This window comes from Mercenaria mercenaria, chromosome 5 (assembly GCF_021730395.1).
Source record: "Mercenaria mercenaria strain notata chromosome 5, MADL_Memer_1, whole genome shotgun sequence".
NCBI classification, from domain to species: Eukaryota; Metazoa; Mollusca; class Bivalvia; order Venerida; family Veneridae; genus Mercenaria; species Mercenaria mercenaria.
Window position 1 is genome coordinate 6,539,893 of NC_069365.1, and position 23,000 is coordinate 6,562,892.

Below are 23,000 nucleotides of genomic sequence, written 5' to 3' on the forward strand. Positions count from 1 at the left end.
GACCTATTGACCTAAAGATCATCAAGATTAACATTCTGATCAAGTTTCATTAAGATATGGTCATAAATGTGGCTTATATAGTGTTAGCTAAATTTTCCTTTAATTTGACCTGGTGACCTAGTTTTTGGCCCTATCTGACCCAGATTTAAAGCTGACCTAAAGATCATCAAGATTAACATTCCAACCAAGTTTCATTAAGATGTGGTCATAAATGTGGCCTCTAAAGTGCTAACTAAGTTTTCCTTTGATTTGACCCTGCGACCTAGTTTTTGACCCCACATGACCCAGGCTCAAATTTATCTTAAAGATCATCAAGATTAACATTCTGAAGTTTCATAAAAATAAAGTCATAAATGTGGCCTCTAGAGTGTTAACAAGCTTTTCCTTTGATCTGACCGGGTGACCTAGTTTTTGATCCCAGATGACCGAATATCAAAATCCAAAACTTTATTGAGGGCAACATTCTGCCCAAGTTTCATTGAGATTGGGCCAAAACTGTGACCTCTAGAGTGTTAACAAGCTTTTCTTTTGGTTTGACCTGGTGACCTAGTTTTTAAACTCAGATGACCCAGATTTAAAGCTGACCTACAGATCATCAAGATTAACATTCTGATCATGTTTCATTAAGATATGGTCATAAATGTGACCTCTCGAGTGTTAACTAGCTTTTCCTTTGATTTGACCTGATGACCTAGTTTTTGACCTTACTTGAACCAGATTCAAACTGGACGTAAAGATCATCAAGATTAACATTCTGACCATGTTTCATGAAGATACAGTCATAAATGTGGCCTCTACAGCGTTAACAAGCTTTTCCTTTGATTTGACCTGGTGACCTAGTTTTTGACCCCAGATGACTGAATATCAAACTCGTCTAAGATTTTATTGAGGGTAACATTCTGACCAAGTTTCATTAAGATTGGGCTAAAATTGCGACCTCTAGAGTGTTAACAAGCTTTTCCTTTGATTTGACCTGGTGACCTAGTTTTTGGCCCTATCTGACTCAGATTTAAAGCTGACCTAAAGATCATCAAGATTAACATTCTGACCAAGTTTCATTAAGATGTGGTCATAACTGTGGCCTCTAAAGTGCTAACTAAGTTTTCCTTTGATTTGACCCTGTGACCTAGTTTTTGACCCCACATAACCCAGGCTCAAATTTAACCTAAAGATCATCAAGATTAACATTCTGACTAAGTTTCATAAAAATAAAGTCATAAATGTGGCCTCTAGAGTGTTAACAAGCTTTTCCTTTGATCTGACCGGGCGACCTAGTTTTTGATCCCAGATGACCGAATATCAAAATCCAAGACTTTATTGAGGGCAACATTCTGCGCAGGTTTCATTGAGATTGGGCCAAAACTGTGACCTCTAGAGTGTTAACAAGCTTTTCTTTTGGTTTGACCTGGTGACCTAGTTTTTGAACTCAGATGACCCAGATTTAAAGCTGACCTACAGATCATCAAGATTAACATTCTGATCATGTTTCATTAAGATATGGTCATAAATGTGACCTATAGAGTGTTAACTAGCTTTTCCTTTGATTTGACCTGATGACCTAGTTTTTGACCCTGCTTGAACCAGATTCAAACTGGACGTAAAGATCATCAAGATTAACATTCTGACCATGTTTCATGAAGGTACAGTCATAGATGTGGCCTCTACAGTGTTAACAAGCTTTTCCTTTGATTTGACCTGGTGACCTAGTTTTTGACCCCAGATGACTGAGTATCAAACTCGTCCAAGATTTTATTGAGGGTAACATTCTGACCAAGGTTCATTAAGATTGGGCCAAAACTGTGACCTCAAGAGTGTTAACAAGCTTTTCTTTTGGTTTGACCTGGTGACCTAGTTTTTGACCCCAGATAAAATAATATCGAACTTATCCGAGATTGTATTAAGAGTAACATTCTGACCAAGTTTCATTAAGATTGGGCCAAAATTGTGACCTCTAGAGTGTTAACAAGCTTTTCCTTTGATTTGACCTGGTGACATAGTTTTTGACCAAAGATTACCCAATATCGAACTCGTCCAAGATTTTATTAAGAGTAACATTCTGACCAAGTTTCATTAAGATTGGGACAAAATTGTGACCTCTAGAGTGTTAACAGTCAAATTGTTGACGACCGACGGACGACGGACTTGTACTCAGGTGAGCTAAAAACATGAGAGGTATTTTATGATTGAAAACTGACATTTACCTCAGTAACTCAAATATTTATAAAAAGATGATGCAATGCCTGTCTTCATACTACAGATACTTTTGAGGCCCGTATTGTCAGTTAGACATGCGTACAGTTTCACATACCAATATTTTTACGTGGAGTGCTGTATGGGTGCCTGCGTCCCTTTAAAGTTGCTATTAGTGTTTTTTGTCCTTCCCAACCCCCACCCACCATTTGATGGTGCACTGACTACTCAAATGTGAGACTACATGTTTCTTTTCTGCTAAATCGTAGAAATGGGATAGAGTGAGTGGATTTTTAACTTGCCTATTCGTGCGTTTACAAGTTGTGCTGTTGATGTTCTGATTACAGACAAGTGACTGAGCTTCACAACCCTTCTCTATATTTCATCCCAATCATCCAACAATGTGTCTCCACATCGTTTGTTTGACTACTCATACACACTTATCGTACGCTTCATCTGCGCCATCATCCCAAAACAAGCAAGGCATTCTTTTGTTTCTTCATATTGTTTTTTTTTTTGTATCACCTAAAACTATTCCCAGTATCGTTCTGTTTATACAAATTACACACACCTTCATCCTAAACTTTTTACTCTCAAATTGTGAGCCCACCCGCTAAGCTCAATAGGGAGAGCACAGATTTATGAATCACGTGGTCGTGAGTTCAGTCCCTGAGCGGGGAATATGTCCTCCGTGATGATTGGATAAAAGACCATGTGTATGAAATCATTCGTCCTCCACCTCTGATTTATGTGGGGAAGTTGGCAGTTACTTGCGGAGAACAGGTTTGTACGGGTACGGAATCCAGAAACATTGGTGATGCTGTTTCCAAGAATTCCCATTTGTCTTTTATTTTGCATAAACGTTTAAAGGTATATTAGAACTAAATATTATATTTAAAAATATGAAAACTAACTACATTATATAGTTTATGTAAACATAACGTTTTCAGATTTGTGTTTATTAACAGTAACATGCACGAGGTTTAAAATAACACACAGTACAAGTATAGCTAAATACAGTACAAAGGCGTACTAACTCTAGAAACAAGAGGACCATAGTGGCCCTAAGTCGCTCACCTGAAATTGACTATTAAACCTTGAACTAATTTAAGCTAAACAAGCAAATTCGATGAATTCGTATCCCCCGCCGAAAGGGTTTGCGTTGAGGAATGGCAAAAAATATACCTGGCCAAAAAGTTAAGGATGTTACCAAGAAGCAAATAATTTCATTAGTCAAAATCATTTTAACAGAAAATGAATGCTTTTTTGCGGGGGGGGGGCAGCGGGGGTGACCGGGTGAGGGTACAAAACTTCACATGTTGATTATAAATATTGATGGAAAATTAAAAATGAACAAAAAAAATTGGGGGGGGGGGGGGGATGCATGATCGGGGTGGTGGGCATGACTGAGTGGAGAGTGAGGTGAGGGAATGGTACAGCTTTGCATGTTGATAAAATATTCATGGAAGATTTGAAAAAAAAAATCAAAAGGAATGATTTTTTTGGGTGGAGGGGGGGGGGGGGGGGGGGGGGGGAGGGGTTGTGACCAAGGCAACAACTTCACAAGTTTATAATAAATGTTCATGGAAAAGAATGAAAGAAATTTAATAAAATTCTACCCATTTGTTGGTTTGTTATGTACAAATGGATTTTTTAACAATTAAAGGGCAATAACTCTAAGGGAAACTGAATCCCCACCAAAAAAAATTGACAGCATCATAGTGATATGCTGGTTCATATTTATTTCAAGTTTTATGAAATTCTATCTGATAGTTACAGAGGAATTGCTTCAGACGGACGTTTTGGGGCATTTTTCATTAAATCAAAGGCAATAACTCTAAGGGAAATTGACCAATCCAAAAAAACAAAACTTGTCGGGCATCATCGCAGTATGTTGGTTTATCTTTATTTCAAATTTCATGAAATTCTACCTGCTAGTTATTAGATATGGCTGCGGACGGACATTTTTTGGCATTTTTCAGTAAATAAAGGGCAACAACTCTAAGGAAAATTGACCAATCAAAAAAACAAAAACTTGACGGGCATCATCGCAGTATGTTGGTTCATGTTTATTCCAAGTTTCATGAAAATTAAAAATGAACAAAAAAAATTGGGGAGGGGAGGTGCGGATGCATGATCGGGGTGGTGGGCATGACTGAGTGGAGTGTGAGGTGAGGGAATGGTACAGCTTTGCATGTTGATAAAATATTCATGGAAGATTTTAAAAAAAAATCAAAAGGAATGATTTTTTTTTGGGTGGAGGGGGGGGGGGGGGGGGGGGGGGGGGGAGGGGTTGTGACCAAGGCAACAACTTCACAAGTTTATAATAAATGTTCATGGAAAAGAATGAAAGAAGTTTAATAAAATCCTACCAATTGGTTGGTTTGTTATGTACAAGTGGATTTTTTAACAATTAAAGGACAATAACTCTAAGGGAAACTGAATCCCCACCAAAAAAAATTGACAGGCATCATAGTTGTATGCTGGTTCATATTTTTTCAAGTTTTATGAAATTCTATCTGATAGTTACTGAGGAATTGCTTCAGACGGACGTTTTTGGGCATTTTTCATTAAATCAAAGGCAATAACTCTAAGGGAAATTGACCAATCCAAAAAAAAACTTGTCGGGCATCATCGCAGTATGTTGGTTTATCTTTATTTCAAATTTCATGAAATTCTACCTGCTAGTTATCAGATATGGCTGCGGACGGACATTTTTGGCATTTTTCAGTAAATAAAGGGCAACAACTCTAAGAAAAATTGACCAATCAAAAAAACAAAAACTTGACGGGCATCATCGCAGTATGTTGGTTCATGTTTATTTCAAGTTTCATGAAATTCTACCTTCTTGTTACTGAGAAATGGCTGCGGACGGACGGACGCACGCACACACGCAGGACGGACGGACAACGCCATTTCAATACCCCCTCCCGATTTCATCGGCGGGGGATAAAAACTTGAACAAATTTGAGAGAGGACCTTATAATGATGCTACACACCATGTTTGATGAAGATCCATCATGCAATTCATGAAAAAAGTCGTTAAAAGTTTTTCTATTTTCAGCTCTGGAGGACCCCCAAAGCGGCCAAGCTAATTCATTTGAACAAACTTGATAAAGGTACATACCATGGTGCTACTGCCGAAGTTTAGTGTAATTCGGCATAAATTATTCGAGATAAATATTGAAGTCTGTATGAATTATAAAAGTGGTTCAAAAGTCTTTGCTAAAGCATCAAAAACGAGTAGATGAGTAGGTCATGGTAACGATTACACAAGATAACTACTGAAATCAGTAAAATATTAAACAGGTTGTCCAAATCTCGTCGCTGTATCTTCAAAAACAAGAAAGTAGGTCAGTAGGTTACGATTAAAACTATTCAACAAAATCTGTACAAGGATCCTTTTGAAGCAAAGTGCAACCAAGAAGAATAATAGCAGACTCGATTTGATCGAGTCTGTTCATGAGAGGTAATGAAATGTGCAACACCTCTCATGCCCCCTAGCACCGGCTTAAGCGGATCTCTATTACACACATGTTAAGTAGAACACATGATCCCAAATGACCAGAATATATATAACAACATTCACGATGAGTATTGAAACATGTTTCAAAAGTTATACACGTGGTCCAAATTTCTAAGCTGTACCTTCAAAAACAAGAAAGTAGGTGAGTAGGTCATGTTTAAGACTATTCAAGATGAGTATTGAAATCTATATCAAACATTATTCACGTGGTCCATATTTCTTTGCTGTGACTTCAAAAACAAAGTATGTCAGTAGGTCGCGATTAAGACTATTCTAAGTGAGTTCAGAAATCTGTATCAAACATTATGCAGGTGGTTCAAAACTAGTTGCCGTAGCTTCGAAAACAAGAAAGTAGGTCACGATTAAAACTATTCAAGATGAGTATTGAAATATGTATCAAAAGTTATACAAGTGGTCCAAATGTCTATGCTCTACCTTCAAAAACAAGAAAATACATCGGTTGGTCACGATTCAGACTATTCAAGATGTGTATTGAAATCTGTATCAAACATTATACAGGTGGTACATTTGCTGTAGCTTCAAAAAACAAGACAGTAGGTCAGAAAGTCAGGGTTGAGAATATTAAAGATGAGTACTCAAATCTGTATCAAAAGTTATACACATGGTCAAACTTTCTAAGCTGTACCTTCAAACACAAGAATGTAGGTCAGTAGGTCATGATAAAAACTATTCAAGATGAGTATTGAAATCTGTATAAAAATTATACATGTGGTTTAACTTTGCTGTAACTTCAAAAAACGAGGAAGTAGGTCAGTAGGTCACGATTAAAACTATTCAAGATAAGAATTGATAATCTGTATCAAGCACTATACTTGTGATCCAAATGTCTTTGCCTTTGCTTTGAAAACAAATGTCTATGTAAAAGAAGGGACCACCCCGGCGTGGCCTTTATTAACCCAAGGGTCATGATCTGAAATCTTTTGGTAGTCAAATACTAGAGCATGCCACCTACATAATATCTAACCTCTGGGCCCTATGGTTTCAGAAAAGAATCTTTTAACAGTTTTCTCTATATAACCCAATGCAAAACTTTTTTGATCCAAGGTCATGATTGGAATAAGTTTGCAAGTCTACCACTAAACAATTCTAAATACCAAATATCTAAGGTCTGGGACTTATTTTTCTGGACAAGAAGATTTTTGTAAGTCAATGTAAAACAAGGGACCCCGGGCGTAGCATATATTGACCCTAAGGGCCTGATTTGAATAATCTTGATAGAGAACCAGTAGAGCATGTCACATGCTTAAAAGCTTTGGGTTAAAAAGTTTAAAGCGATTTTTAAAAAGTTTTTACCCTTTAACAAGTCCATTTAAACCATGTGCTTTCCGGGGTGGGGACATTTTAACCCCATGAGGGATAATTTAATGTGAACAATCTCTGTAGAAGACCACTAGATGATGCTACATACCAAATATCAAAACCCTAAGCCCTGTGGTTTTGGACAAGAATATTTTCAAAGTGTTTCCCTATATAAGTATATAAACCATGTGACTGGCTGGGTTATCTTTGACACTAGCGGGATACTTTGTACACTATTTGTAGAAGACTACTTAATGATGCTACAGCGGGCAATCACTGACCGCAATAGCTCACACTTCGTGCTCAGGTGAACTAATAAACTGGAAGCATTTTGATAATTGACTGTTACTGCGCATTATTATTTCACTCCAGCTAAACTAAAATTAACTTTTAAATTTCGATATATTAGACATAAACCTGTAGGTGTTAAGTTGTTCAAGTATATGATTAAACTCGATTGTGTTTTAAAGTACGAGTTAATTATAACGCCCTAAAACGGAAAATGCTATTAAAGAAGAAGTAGGATCTAGAACCTTATCACTCGGAAACAAGAATAATGGTCACTTATCCTAAATGTATGCAGTGATAAACAAATTTCAAACTAAAGCGGTTTAAGTTGCATAGTAAGTCAGAATCTTTTTACTCTGAATTGTCTTCAGTTTTATTACATCAAATCTTCCTACAGAATACATTGGCCTTGATAAAGAAACTGAAAAAAAATGAATACAGACACGAAAATGAATTGGCGTGAACAAACAAAACTCAACGGTAGTGGTTTACTTTTAATTTGAAACAATGAATTCGTGACCGATGATAAACGAAATTCTAACATGAAATATCACTGCACATTTCCGTTAAAACAAAGGCAATATTGACGTCACGTACATGTATTAATTCGGTGCCATGCAGGCACCGAGAAACAGTGCTACCGCACTTGATCGTCTATTTCATAAACATTTCAGGATGAAAATCATTTACATTTAATTCATGCAAACTTCAATTATTAGGAAGATGATTTGTATGTTTAGTGTTTGAAACGTAACCTGTCTGTCAGCACATAACGACTGTAGCGCACCAACAATCTGAAGAAAAAAAGTTAAACAGTCATAAATCAAAACAATCATTCTTATGTAAAAAATGAAAACGTTCCAGGGAATGGCCTAACATTCATAGAATTCAGTAACCGTACGTTTTAACATCATTAATTTATTACGGATCTGTACAATACCAGCCAACATATATAGAAGTGACATCTATAGCAGTTAAAAATGCGGCGTAAAAAATGATTACTTTAATGAGACAAATCGCCTTTTCTATATGGTGGTATTTTTTAATTTCTTTCTCTTCCTAACAGTAAAATGCAGTTATGTGTACGGCTTAGTGGGATGGTAATATTAGTTACACTGCTTGTTATTGACAGGATACGTGATATACGCGAGCCTGATATGGATTTCCTCGACAGCGTATATTCCGTATCCTGTTACCAACAAACAGTGTAACGATATTATCTTGCCGACAAACCTTCATTTTCATACTACAATCGAAACAATTTGTAAATTATTATACATCTACTTACAGTGCAAACTGGAATCCTGCAATCATTTGTTCATCTTGTTTTGTTTATAGTTGATTAACATCCGCCATAAAATGCACAATGACCTGTATTTTGACTGAATCACAAAACACAAACGCTCATTTATACAAGTTATTGACTGGTTAAGATCAGAAACACAGAAAAGCTTTCTGTTCCATCCTTTCGAAAATGATCAGATTTCACGATGTCAACGGCAGAAATGTCTTGAAACTTCGCCTTTCATCCCGTTCCCTGTTAAAGCCTTTATCTTGCACGTAGATTAAATGATCTTACAACAAACTGCTGTGTAACAAAAATGTTAATTTCTCTGCTTTACTTAGATTTAACATAAAACAAGATTTCAACGGTCGTGTCTCCAATACAGAGATATTTTTCCTTTACGGCGAACTTTTATCCATCTTCACGAGCCTAAACCAAGTAGGAGAATGAAAACGACAAGAAAACACTGAATTTACTACTCTCGGGAATGATATCTATAGCTTGAGCTCATCAATAATCTGACTTAATGCGGTTACGCCAGCAATGCGGCAGCCATTTTGTTATAATGAAAATTCATATCTAAAATGTACTTGCAGGACATGGAATATATCTTGTCTACAGGTGACGTCCTTGTAGGAGGCGAGATAAGTTTAAAATATCAGATCGTAAGATAAGCCACCCTTATAGGAAGTGGTCAGGGGTCCGATAACTGGACCTCTAGAGCCGGAGTCGAGATGTCCGGTATTTAATATAATATATGTGCTGTTATGTACTATATTGCCATTGTATAAGGTAATTGCTGGTAAAAAGTATGGTAAATTGTCATAAAGTTGCCATCATTATGATGGGGGTAAATTATTTATAATAAGCTCTCAGTCGTATTCAAGGCTATTGAAAATAAATTTTAATAGCGATTTCCGGTAGCCACCGTTACTAAGCAGTAAAAAGAATTCCACAATTTATGAGCACAATCCATGTCTTTAATACTAAAAAATTATTCTAATTCACGAGAAAAACAAAAAAAAAATGTTAAAAGCTGATTACGACCAACAAATTTCTATTTATCAATTTTCGAGAGTATTTCCCCGCTATTAAAGATGCATAAATACTTCTCTTTCCTGTTACAATACTCTCTTTCCTGTTACAATGTATTTAAAACGACGAGAAAATACACGGGAGCAAACTTTTGAAATCATCTCCCGTTTTAAAGATGAAATATAATCTCCTCTTTGTAAATACCATTATCAGTATTCATACTGATTACCGGACATCTAGACAGCCCTGTACGGGTTGTCTACAGGTCTGGTTACTTGACCCCTAGCCACTAACCGAATGAGTATGGCTTGTGCCCGGGTATTTAACACGTACATAGTAAATGTTCTTACTACTGTACAATTAATGCAGCACTTGCACTTTAGAATTAAACTTACATTTTCATGAAACTTGGGTCAAATGATCACCTCATCAAGATGATGTGCAGAACTTACGAGTCAGCCATGTCGGCTCAAGGTCAAGGTCACAACTTAAGGTCAAATGTTTGTGCCTACCATTTTGTGTTTGCTCTGTATCTCCTAAACCCCTTGAAGGATTTTCAAAACACATAGATATATCAGACTTAAATTCTACAGGAGGCATGACCTGAAAGTAAAAGTATGTAGTGAAAATAATTCATAATTGGGATTTTGTAATAGGTAATATATACAAGAGGGCCATGATGACCCTATATCGCTCACCTGAGTACCATTGCTCTTAATGATAAGATCAAGTTTTGACATAGATCACATAGGCATACACTTTAAATATCATCAGGATAAATATTTTCTTGCAACAGTCCCTTTTGAGCTGTGGGTCACGTTCTTTTCAGGGCCAATCTCCATACCAAGTTTGAGGGTCCTAGGCTCAAGTGCTGCATTTTTGTACTAGCATGACTATTCCTTACCCTGGAAGACTTAAATAACATTTAAAACCAATCTCATTAGATGCTGCTGAGGTATATTCATTTACATAAAATAACGGGAGGTAATTTGTCAGAAATTCAGTCAAAAGTTATCTACCCTGATTGTCCGAGTCCATCTGATGGCATAAATGAAATAAAAGTAGAAACTTTTTACCATAGAAGACATAAATGACGTTTCAAACCAATCTCAATAGTAGCTGCTAGGTATATTCATTTACATAAAAACTAAAGGGAGGTAATTTGTCAGACATTCAGTCAAATACGTATCTTCAGTGATTGTTCGAGTCCATCTGATGGCATAAATGAAATTTCAGATCAGTATCTTCATTAGTTACGGATATATACACATTTTAATTGAAATAAAGGGAGGAATTTGACATAAAATCAGTCTATAGTTATCTACACTGATTGTCTGACTCCGACTAATGACAACAATGAAATTTCAAATGAGTTGTTTGTTTTGTCCTTTTGTGTTCAATTTTGTCTGTGGTGTGCGAGAGTTGTTCGCGTGTGTCTTTTGGGAGGCTGCGTTTTTTGAACGTGGCTTTCCCTGTTGGATATTCTTCCTTATTTTTATAAGTACTTACTGATATAAATCCATTTTGATTAAAATCAGGGGAGGTAATCATATATAAAATAACTCCAGAACATATGATTTGTCTGACAGATTCATCATGGAATCCAAGAGTTATTGTTGTTGAAGATATTTTGCAAGTGTGTATCAAATCAAACCATAAATTAAGTCCCTTTATGGCTGCAAAAGCCAAAATAGCAAAATTTGGACCCTTAACTCTCTGAGGCCGACATCATAATATACCTGCTGCGGCGAAATAAGAATTACCACCTGACGTTTACACCTGACGTAAGCCCGCCCGCTTAGCTCAGTAGTAAGAGCGTTGGTCTACGGATCGCGGGGTCGCGAGTTCGATCCTCGGGCGGGGCGTATGTTCTCCGTGACAATTTGATAAACGACATTGTGTCTGAAATCATTAGTCCTCCACCTCTGATAATTCATGTGGGGAAGTTGGCAGTTACCTGCGGAGAACAGGTTTGTACTGGTACAGAATCCAGGAACACTGGTTAGGTTAGCTGCCCGCCGTTACATGACTGAAATACTGTTGAAAAACGGCGTTAAACCCAAAACAAACAAACAAACAAAACCACCTGACGTCGAAGAACATTATCTGATCTATCATAATCACACTCCCATGCAGTCAATTGAAATCATGCATTGAAATATTATGGGTGTAAAACAAACTATACTTATAAAATCTTCCAAGTCTGAACAAATATTTGTATATATCCACTTTTGTCCGTAACTTAGACCCAAATAGAATAATAATTTCACTTCGAAACATTTACCATTTTTACACACCTATTGCGTTTAATAAATATCTGAATATTTCTGATTTTATTACTTTTTCGGCGAACGCCATCTAAGAACGAATTCGTTACCTATGCCACTTGACTTCAGTTTGCAAATCAAACTACTTGATAACGCATTATAGATAATTTATCAAAATGGAAGATTTATGTAACACTCTGCCTGATTGGACGAGAGTGTCAATTTCCTTCACTCTGTTGATTTTGCTACGCTGAGTGAAATGTAGACAAAGCGTTTGTCCTAAACGACGCTGTTCACAGTTTTAAAGCTAACGTTGGCTCAGTATATTTAGCAAGAATATTGATATATCACAAAATGATAAGTAAGTTTAATAAATATCATAAAAACCTGTTCAAATACCAACATATATCAAATTAAAGAAAGAGCTGAATATGGTCTGCGTATCACATGCTTAAGGGTATGATAAGAGTCTTTTATGTAGAGAAGTGCTTTTTAAAAGATTTTCCTTGTTACAATTGTCGTCTGTATATGAAAAGGTTTCTTGCTTTTGTGACTTTTTCAGATTGCATATTAAAATGAGTACTTGTTTGCTTTGATATATTTGTTATAAATTATTTAACTGATTTATTATATATGAATATTTTTCTTTAGTATGGTATGCAAATATTGAACTCAGTTGAAATCTGTTTTATTATGTATATGCTATATAATGACTGAATCTCATTACACTGAAATCAAGGGACGCAGCATACAGTTTATCTATGTGATATGACTACGGTCAAACTTTGCTTATGAAACAGAAATATTGAAATAATTACAATTGAATGTTTTGCTTGACCTTCACTTTTTAAAGGTGTGACGTCATTGTCCAAAGATTCATGAATAGCGGATATGCATTTGTTAAAGCGGGATCAGTTGGCCTATTTTAGAAATAAATAAAAAAAATCCTTTAATTGATTTTTTCTCATGTATTCTAATCAAACTTGATTTGTAGCTTCTTTATTAGGCCCGCAGCCAACTTTGTTCAGCTGGGACATTTGACCCCTTTTAGGGGCTGCTAGAGCCAAAACTAGAAATGTCTTTATACAGCGTCTCATGAACAGCTTGGTGGATCTTTGTCATACTTGGTCTGGAGCATCATTATAATGTCCTCTTCCAAATTTATTTATATAGGAACTTGGGCCCTATTAGGGACCACTATAGCTAAAAGTAGATATGCCTTTCTTCGCATTAACCACTAAAATGTAATGGATTTTTATCAAACTCGATGTGTAACAATATCGTAAGGTCTCCTGCTATTTTGCAAATTGGGATAGGGACCAATTTAGCTAAAAATATAAACACGTTTAAGGACCTCTTCTCATGAACCGCTTCATGAATCTTCATCAAACTACTGCTGTAATTATTCGTCTAAGGATAAACGAAACAAAATTGCAACCCTACGAAACCTTTGCGAAAAATTAAAAGAGAACCATTTAAAGGTTCAATACTAAGTAAAGCGAACATTTAATTTCTTTTAAAAAGCACAGAAACTATTTCATTTTATTGGAAAATGAAAGTTGGTATGTAGAAATTCGAAATAAATCGCAGTATATGTACAATTATTTTTCTATGAAGTATGAAGAAAGTTAAAAAGACCTGGGGGGTCATTCTGTCGATTCATTGAAATTTCAACATAATAAACATACATTTCTTTGAGTTCCAAAGACCTTCTGTAAATTTTGACCTGCCAATCTTCATTATTTAGTGTCTTGCAGAAGTCTATGCACTGGCTATGAAAATAATTGGCAACTCACTTTCCCTTAGTAATGGACCTTTAAATTGTTAAAGTGCGGTGTTTAGTTTTGCAATTTGAAAAATGTTAGATGAAAGATGAATGTTAGATGAAAAATTCATAAACTTCTTTCCTTATTACAATTCGCCGACCATCATTTTTAAAGACATTTCTTGTTTAACATGTAAACACATTAAATTCCAATAAATAGAAATACATTATTAACACAGGGTATTTACATCAGCATTACTCAAAATTAACACCCATTTTTGAGTGAATATCGATGGTTTATTTTGATGTAAATTAATTTCTAAACATGTACACAAACGTTGTGTGACACGCACTGAGACAGTTAAGTTGTAATATTTACACCCAACTTTGAAGAATTATTACATTTACAAAAAGTGTTTATTTACACTCATTTTTATGTATGAAACATGTTTTGCTGTGTTATTTTTATCCATTTGAATTTAATGGGATGTAAGTGTACGAATATTTCAGCTTTCTAAAACTTAACGTTTTCCGACCATTCATTTCTCTGATAATGAAATTTCATCGTCGGAATCATCATCCGACGGAACTGATACGTCAAAATCAGCATAACAATGAATATTTTCTTCAATGTAAGAAAAATCTCTGGCAGCCGATATTATTTTAATCTTTTGAAATACAGTATGAACGAAACACAGCGGAGTTCGTCTTTATTATTTCCATTATCGCATATTTACAAACATTTATTTTAACAAGGAAACTAATTATTAGCAAATTAATAATTGTAACATCTAAGAAATAATAGCCGTTATGCAAAATAATTTTGCTTTTATCAGGATTATCAAAAATTAACAAGTATGTGTCGTAATCAGCATGATCTCGGTGCCGCAACTATACTCGTCAATCGCCGTCCTGGGGAGTCCTGATAACGCGCGTATAGTCGGGTATCGACGCTACGGGAGTAGAAAATATAGCACCTTAAGGAGTTAAGGGGCCATAACTCTGGATCCCATGATGGGATCTGGCCAGTTTTCAAAGGAACCGAGATATAATGCTAATACAAGTTGTGTACGAGTTTGATTAAAGTTAATTGCAAAATGTTGTCTCTGTCGTGTTCAAAAGCAAAAAATAGCACATTTTGGCAATTTAAGGGCCATAACTCTGAAACACATGATGACATCAGGCCAGTTTTCAAAAGAAACCGAGATATTATGCCAAAACAAGTTGTTTGCAAGTTTTATTAAAGTTGATTGCAAAATGTGGTCTCTATCATGTTCACAAGCCAAAAAATGGCAAATTTTGGGCCTTTAAAGGGCCATAACTCTGGAACCCAAGATGGGATTTGGCCGGAAAGGAACCGAGCTATTATGCCCATACAAGTTGAGTGCAAGTTTGATTAAAATCAAATACAAAATGTGGTCTCCATCGTGTTCGCAAGGAAATTGTGGACGGACGAAGGGTGACCACAAAAGCTCACCCTGTCACTACGTGACAGGTGAGCTAAATAACGAAACATTATTTTCGGTCAGAAAATGCAGCAAAGGCTGCTTCAAAGACCTACATTTTTAAATTTTTGAATACCCCAAACCCATCTTGCAGGAGGGAGTGTCCTCCTCAAACACCCTTCCCCCATATTGTCACTTTGCAGTTTGATATGCCCTTTTACCAGCTGCCACCCTGTCCATTTCAAAATCTGATTGCAGCACTGCTTTACTACTGGAAATTACAAAATAATTCAAAGCAGGAGGGAACACACCTCCCTACACCAACCCTGCTATCGACCGCGTAAAAGTGACTTAAACTTTTTTCAGCCCCGTCTGTCTACATGGATCAAAATGGACAAACAAAAGCGCGGTGGAAACTTAATTTGCAAGGTGTGACAGATGGTCAAAACTACAAATCGCTTAGGGACTACTGACATGCTTTTAAAATGTAAACGGGTTTGTAGTCATAACGAAATAAAGTCAAAAATTCCAGACTGCAGACATTACTGGATACTGTGGTATGATCTGGTTAAAGGTGTTCTGTGCAAGAGCTTTAGCAAACAGAATGACACTGGAACCTATACACATCTTACTGTTCCAAGAGTTACGACCGGAAATACTTAGTGAGATGCATAATAGTATTCATTCTGACCACCTTGACGTTCGAAAATCTAAGGCAAAGATTTCTCAGAGATACTACTGGTATAAAATGTAACAAGACATAATGTGATTCAATTTGAAATCTGATGTCTGTACTTTCGACAAGCCTCCAACTCATACGCCGAAAGCTCCAATAGGTAACATCAAAAGTGGCGCACATAGGGATACGTGTGCACTATATTCCAAATGTATTTGGAAAGATTATCAAACGTTTTATTAAAAGAGGTTACGACCGAACTGTTTTGAGACATACCGCATGTTTAGTGTTCAACCCGTTTACAGTTGGACACTGCGCTTCCCTCTTTGATTGCGTCTGACGGAAGAGGGGGAGGACTCTATGATAAGCAGTTTTTAAATCCTACCAGGACTGAACTGTTTTGATATTTGTCTTCTGGCCTGTTTCGTCGGGCCCTTAAGGGTGTTTCTCTTGTTGCTCTGTCTTCTGAAAAGGCATTGAGTACATACGTTTTTGGTTCTTAAGGTTTGTTTTTTTATATATTTAAACACGAGCATTTTTGTGTTTTACATGCCATGCCTTTTTGTTTCCATTACGTGTGTAAGAGATTCACCTGGAGGGGATTATTTTTATTTACACTGTCCCATGTCTTTGGAACATGGTGGGGGTAAGAGTGAGGTTAGGTGCACCATAAACCGGTTTAAGCTCCCCAGTGGTGTTTTTGCCACTGTCCGTTCCAAGGCGGTGCCCCACTGTGTTCCTTTGTTTGTTCGTTTCGTCTTATGTGTTGGCTTTGTGTGCGTGTGTGTTGTTCGTTTTGTCCTTATGTGTTGGCTTTGGGTGGGTGTGTGTGTGTGTGTGTGTGTGTGTGGTGCACGCGTCTGCGTGCTGGGGGTTTCGTTTTGAGGAGGCTACGTTTTTGGTGCGTGACATTCCCTGTTTGATATTTTTCTTTGTTGTTTTTTTACATACTCCACGTGTTAACATGAACGGATGCGTTTACCAATTACGCCAAAGTTATCGCATTTCCTAACCGGAAAGCAAAAGAGTGCTGCTGCTCGTATATAAAAGATGGGGAACGCCTCTTCAGATCCACAGCGAAGAGGATCGGGACCTGTATCTAAGGCGTTTAGCTGAGGCATACCGTGATACGCCTACCAGTTGACATAATCCACAACCACCAGATGAACAGTGCCACTTTTCTATGATTATGTAGAGGGACTCTGAGATCGAATAACACATGCTCACGTGGTAGCCCGTAAATATTTGAATTTTAGCGCCAAACGAAGCAAGGAAGGGTAAAATGCAAGTGTGGTGCTGAATAGCTGTGATAGGGGGATTTAATTCGTGTCTGCATAAGACTCAAAATGTGGAGTGTTTCTGAAGTTTAAGAAAAGACTCAATGACCCGTTTATAATAGTGTTTAAGCCTTTAGACAATTCTAAAAGTAGCCCGCCCGCTTAGCTCAATACGGAGAGCGCAGATCTACGGGTCGCGGGGTCACGATTTCGAACCCTGGGCGAGGCGTATGTTCTCCGTAAAGATTTGATAAAAGACATTGTGTCTGAAATCATTCGTCCTCCACCTCTGATCCATGTGTGGACGTTGGCAGATACTTGCGGAAAACAGGTTTGTTATGGTACAGAATCCAGAAACACTGGTTAGGTTAACTGTCTGCCATAACATAATTGAGACCCGCCCACTTATCTCAGTAGGTAGAGCGTCGGTCTACGGATCGCGGGGTCGTGAGTTCGATCCTCGGGCTGGGCGTATGTTATCCGTGACTATTTGATAAACGACATGGTGTCTGAACTCGATCTCCACCTCTGATTCATTAGGGGAAGTTGGCAGTTACTTGCGGAGAACAAGCTTGTACTGATACAGAAACCAGGAACACTGGTTAGGTTAACTGCCCGCCGTTACATGACTGAAATACTGTTGAAAAACGGCGTTAAACCCGAAACAAACAAAATAATAACATAACTGAAATACTAGTACTGTTGAAAAACGGCGTAAACTTTCACCAAACTTTGTAACATTGTTTCTTGGTATCATATCTCAACAAAGTTTTTTCAACAATTTTTCAGTTATATTACCGACGGTGTCTACTTGTAGCAGTGGTTGGGCACAATACCCAACTTTATAGTGCTGCTTCACTGGAATATCTCGCCGCAGACACATGACACGATACCCAACCTAGTCACATTATACTGACACAGGCCTGACCAGTCCTAGCGCTATCCTCAAAATGCTGAGCGCCAAGCTAGGAAGCTACTAGTACCATTTTTTACGTCTTTGGTATGACGCGGTCAGGGATCGAACCCACGACCTCCCGCACTCGAAGTGGGCAATCTACCACTAGGCTATTAGCTGGACAATACCACTGGCTCTGGAGTTATGGCCCATGAACTATTGAAAGTTGCTAAATTGACAGTGTCAACTGTTACTTAGGTACCTTTTATCCAATGTTCATCAATCTGGTCACAATACTTAAGAGCAAAATATCTTAGACAAATCCGATAACAAGATAGACACTCATTGTCACTCTTGCGTTATGGACCTTTAATAACAATATCGCAAAATTGTCAGTGTCCCTCGTTAATAACTAAAGCAGATCATATCCAATCTTCACTAAACATAGTCATAATGTTTACGGACATGTTATAATGTCCAAGGTTAATAACCAGCGGTATATATAGTCTTTGTCTGGAGTTACGGCTCTGGAATCAGTCGACATTTAGAAAACTGACAACGAGTCTGCTAAATAAGAATGGTATTTCAAATGTCAAAACTAATGTCTTGTGACGAGCGTATATATGTATTGTGACAGTGTGGCTCTCATATTCTACCAGTATTTAGAAGATGAAAATGATTAACTAGGATTGTTTAGACATTTTAATGTTAATGATAAAATGTACAGCTCATTTCAGTGCAAGCGCGACTAGTGTCTATATATTTTATTCATTCAAGTGTGTTTTGGTGAAACAGAATCTCCTGAGATATGAACTGCGTCAGCTTATAAATGTTTTTCTAACATAAAAGAATCTTCTAACTTTCGGAAAAATGAATTAAACCTGTACCCAGTGTCCCTGGGTTCTGTGGCGGTACTTACTGTTCCGCGCTCCTTATTAAATATGTTTACTATTTCGCGAATATTAAACCTCGCGAACATACTCCATATTTCAAACTTACGAAATTTTGACCCAGCGAAAATATGTGCTTTTACAGTATATGAAGCGTAAAAAAGGTCCTGCAATGTTGCTTCAATGAGAATGCGTATGTTTAACAGTCTGCAAATAAAAAATAGATTTTGAGAAGTTTTTCATTTATATCATACTGTATATTTATTTGTTCTATCATTTTTAAAGAGACTTTAAATTTGTTTACTTTTATTTGTTAACTATCTGTGCTGATAGAATGAAAATAAAGATCACTACAACTGGTATTTCCATAACGTTCTTGTAAGATGCTCAAATCAAGCAGTACTAGTAACCGAAAACAAACTTTTTTCTTTACCTCATAAATAGATGAATTACAAGAAATAGATAATGTTTTGCAATAGAAAAAGTGGAAACTCCGCAGGTCGCCGAAAATGACAAAAAATGAAAATGTTGCAGGCTCGGTTTATTGGGCCTGATCATGGGCCGTAGTGGAAATGCATGCTACCGTTCATGCCTTCCAGCCGCGAGCTGAGCAGAACTAATTTACACAGGTTACAAGTACCAAAACCACAAGTTAAGAGACATCCGCTGACGTGTTAATACGGCATTGCAATATGGAACCTTCAATGCTACACTAGTGTGTAATTCAATAAAAAGCGGCGTATGGTCCCCAGTTAAAATAATGTGCTTGCCCTAAACGAACTAAACTAACTGGAATTTAGAAATGGGGTCGGTAGTTACGGAGCCTACACATCATAGAAACTGCCAATAGACAATATTAAAAAGCAGGAACCTTTCCAAGGGATGATTATACAATACCCAAAGCTATGAAGGCGGGAGAATTGAAGCACCAGATTCTTCGATCTTATATATGTACTTAAACATTCCGGATACAAAAGTTGAAATATCAGCAAGTGAATGAAGCTTTGTTCCCGATGTCTAAGTTATGTTAGTATTTACACTTTCAAGGGTGCATACCGACTCGCAACTATGTAGTTTGTCGGTTCAACAACCTGTCAGCCGAGCAACGCAACCATTGCTAGTTGACACTGAAGAAATTTTTATTATCTCCAATAAAAAGTGGGAAGGAGATATAAAAATCCAGTCCGCCAGGTAATGCTTACAACAAGAACAATAACCCCGTCTTAAATTGCTTCAGAAACTTTATGTTTGCTGTTTTGTCCGAACGATAAATTTGCAACAAATGTAGGGAATTCAAAGAAACTACATGTAATAAAAGAAAGCACTGAACACGGCAACCATAACTCTTTCTTAAACAAGAGCTGTCGGAGGACAGCAACGCTCGACTATTCAACGGCCTTGTTAATTGAATGAATACAAAGTCGAATAAGGGGCATAATTTTGTAAAACTGGGTAACAGGGTTAAGGAACCTGCATTTGTTTATCAGCTCATGACAGTGGACAAGTGTGTGAAGTTTCAATCCATTCCCATTATTGGATACTAAGATACTAGCTTATATAAAAAAACTTAACCCAAAACTAAGTGAAAAAAGGGGCAAAATTTTGAAAAAATGCAAAGCAGAGTTATGGGACCTGCTTAGTGCAAATCAGATCATGACAGTGAACAAGGTGGGATCTGCTTAGCGCATGTCAGATGATGACAGTGAACAAGTGTGTGAAGTTTCAATCCATTTCCATTAGTCGGTACTGAGATACCAGCTTACATACAAAACCTTTACCAAACATTTCTAAGTCGAAAAAAAGGGCATAATTTTGTTTTGTTTTATTGGGTTTAACGTCGCACCGACACAATTATAGGTCATATGGCGACTGTCTAGCTTTGATGTTGGAGGAAGACCCCAGGTGCCCCTTCGTGCATTATTTCATCACGAGAGGGTACCTGGGTAGAACCACCGACCTTCCGTAAGCCAGCTGGAGCTTACTCACATGAAGAATTCAACGCCCCGACTGAGGCTCGAACCCACATCGTTGAGGGACAAGTGATTTGAAGTCAGCGACCTTAACCACTCGGCCACGGAGGCCCCTGCATAATTTTGTAAAACAGCAAAACAGAGTTACGAAACCTGTGCAATGTAAGTCAGTTTATCACAATGAATAAGTGTGTGAATTTTCAATCCATTCCCACAGGTGGTTACTGAGCTACTAGCTTACATACACAAAAAAACTTAACCAAATCGGGACGCCGACGCCGACGCACGGGCGAGTCCAGTAGCACTACTATTCTTTGAATACTCGAGCTAAAAATGTTTGAATGGTCTCCAATTTTGTACTTATTTTTCCTTTAATAATTGTGACATCTGAAGGGAGTTTAAAGAAAGTAAGTGAGGAAGTATATAACATAAGAACTAATCTCTAATTAGTTTTGAATTATCTCCCTTATTGTATCTCCCTTATTGTACTTGAGTTTGGACATTCTATACATTCTATTAATTTGTCATACCGCCTCGGTAGCCTAGTGATAGAGCGTCCGTTTTGAGTGCGGGAGGTCGTGGGTTCGATCCCCGGCCGCGTCATACCAAAGACGTAAAAATGGTACTAGCAGCTTCCTCGCTTGGCGCTGAGCATTAAGGGGATAGTGCCAGAACTGGTCAGCCCGGTGTCAGTATAATGTGACTGAGTATGGTATAATGCCACGTGTCTACGGCGTGATATTCCAGTGAGGCAGCACTATAAAGTTGGCCATTGTGCTCACTGCTACAAGCAGACACCGTCGTTTAACATTAATTTGTCAACTACTGAAGGAATTGTAATGGGAAATGAGGGCACCCTATGCTGAAACCATAAGTCTTGAATTATTATATTAAGTTTCTGTACTTTTTTCATAATTGTTCATTTATTGAATAAATAATAATAAGACATCTTACACAATGAGATAGTATAAAGAGGAATTACAGAGTTCAAGAACTGCAACCCCAGCCTGAATATTATAGTTTTCAAGTTATTATCCCCCCTCCTCGTGTATAAGAAATCACTTCTATTTTGATGTCATATGGCAACTTCATTTTGGTGGTGGGAGAATAACTCACTGCAGGTGCCCCCGGGCAATATCTCTGGCACGGGCGGTCGCCTTTCATCAGTAAGCAATCAGGATGGCTACCTAGTATGACTATCCGAACGGGTTTCGAGCTCACAGCGGTAAGAGGAAAGTGATTCGGTGTCAGCAAATTGACCATTCATCTAATTGTTTCGTGGTAGCCAAATGAAATTCAATCCTAAACAGCGTGAGATTACTGGACGCCTCGACAAATCAAATAGGTTTAGAGGTCCAGTCACCGGAAACGTAGCCATTATACGCAGTGTCATATTTTTTTCGTGGTTTAGCAGAAGCATCCGAACACGAAGATGAACACGCCCTCTGCTGCATAATGAGAGATGAGATGTACATTGTTGTAAACCCATTATGCTTAGACTTAGTGAAATACTGCATTCTGCATAGTGACAAGGGAGAGTTTATGTGCCCGCAGGTCTTTACCTTTAGAGAATATTTCTGTCAACTGTTCATGTGTACGAGTGAGCAGTCACTCCGTCCAGGAACCGCTTCTATTCATATCATTAGTACATAGACACATGGTGAAGGAACGATGTAAGTTTACCACAAGTCAATACACCAGATGTAGCATGTCGCATTGCTGTATGACGAAAAGCAGGATATTGAAGAAAGCCCGATTCATTTTCTCGTTTACGAACATGGTTATCATAGGGGGAAGGATAAAACTTATACAGCGGGATTTTCTTTCTGTTTGGTGCCGGTGGTAACTAATACAAGGTCAGTAAAATGATTTAAGTTCATGGATATTTCTTTATCAGGGTATGCAATATTTTGGTTTACATTAGGTTAAACCAGCTGATATCCTCTAGGTGCGGGTTTGTGGGTGTTCGATGCGGTAACAGTAATACAATATGATGAATTTTGGCTTTTAAGTTTGGAGAATCCGACAACTCGCAAGTGGTTGCAGTATGGTTTGAATCGGTAAAAGATGCGAAAGTACACAATTAACTCCAAGACATTTTGTACAGTTTGTAGTCTGCACGTAATACTTCGGATATAGAGGTAGTCATATAATAAAATCTATGAAACGGT

General features: G+C 37.5%; 1 protein-coding gene and 1 long non-coding RNA gene across 2 annotated transcripts in view; both read right to left on the reverse strand.

Annotated features, from left to right (window-relative positions):
• The window catches only part of LOC123556352 (complement C1q-like protein 2), a 39,953-nt gene that overhangs the window by 10,721 nt on the left and 6,232 nt on the right, over positions 1–23,000 (reverse strand). The window lies entirely within an intron of this gene.
• Positions 7,806–8,815, reverse strand: LOC128556847 (uncharacterized). Its single transcript, XR_008370869.1, has 2 exons — positions 8,613–8,815; positions 7,806–8,118 (listed from the first exon to the last, which is right to left on the reverse strand). It is a non-coding gene; the product is annotated as an uncharacterized LOC128556847 (long non-coding RNA).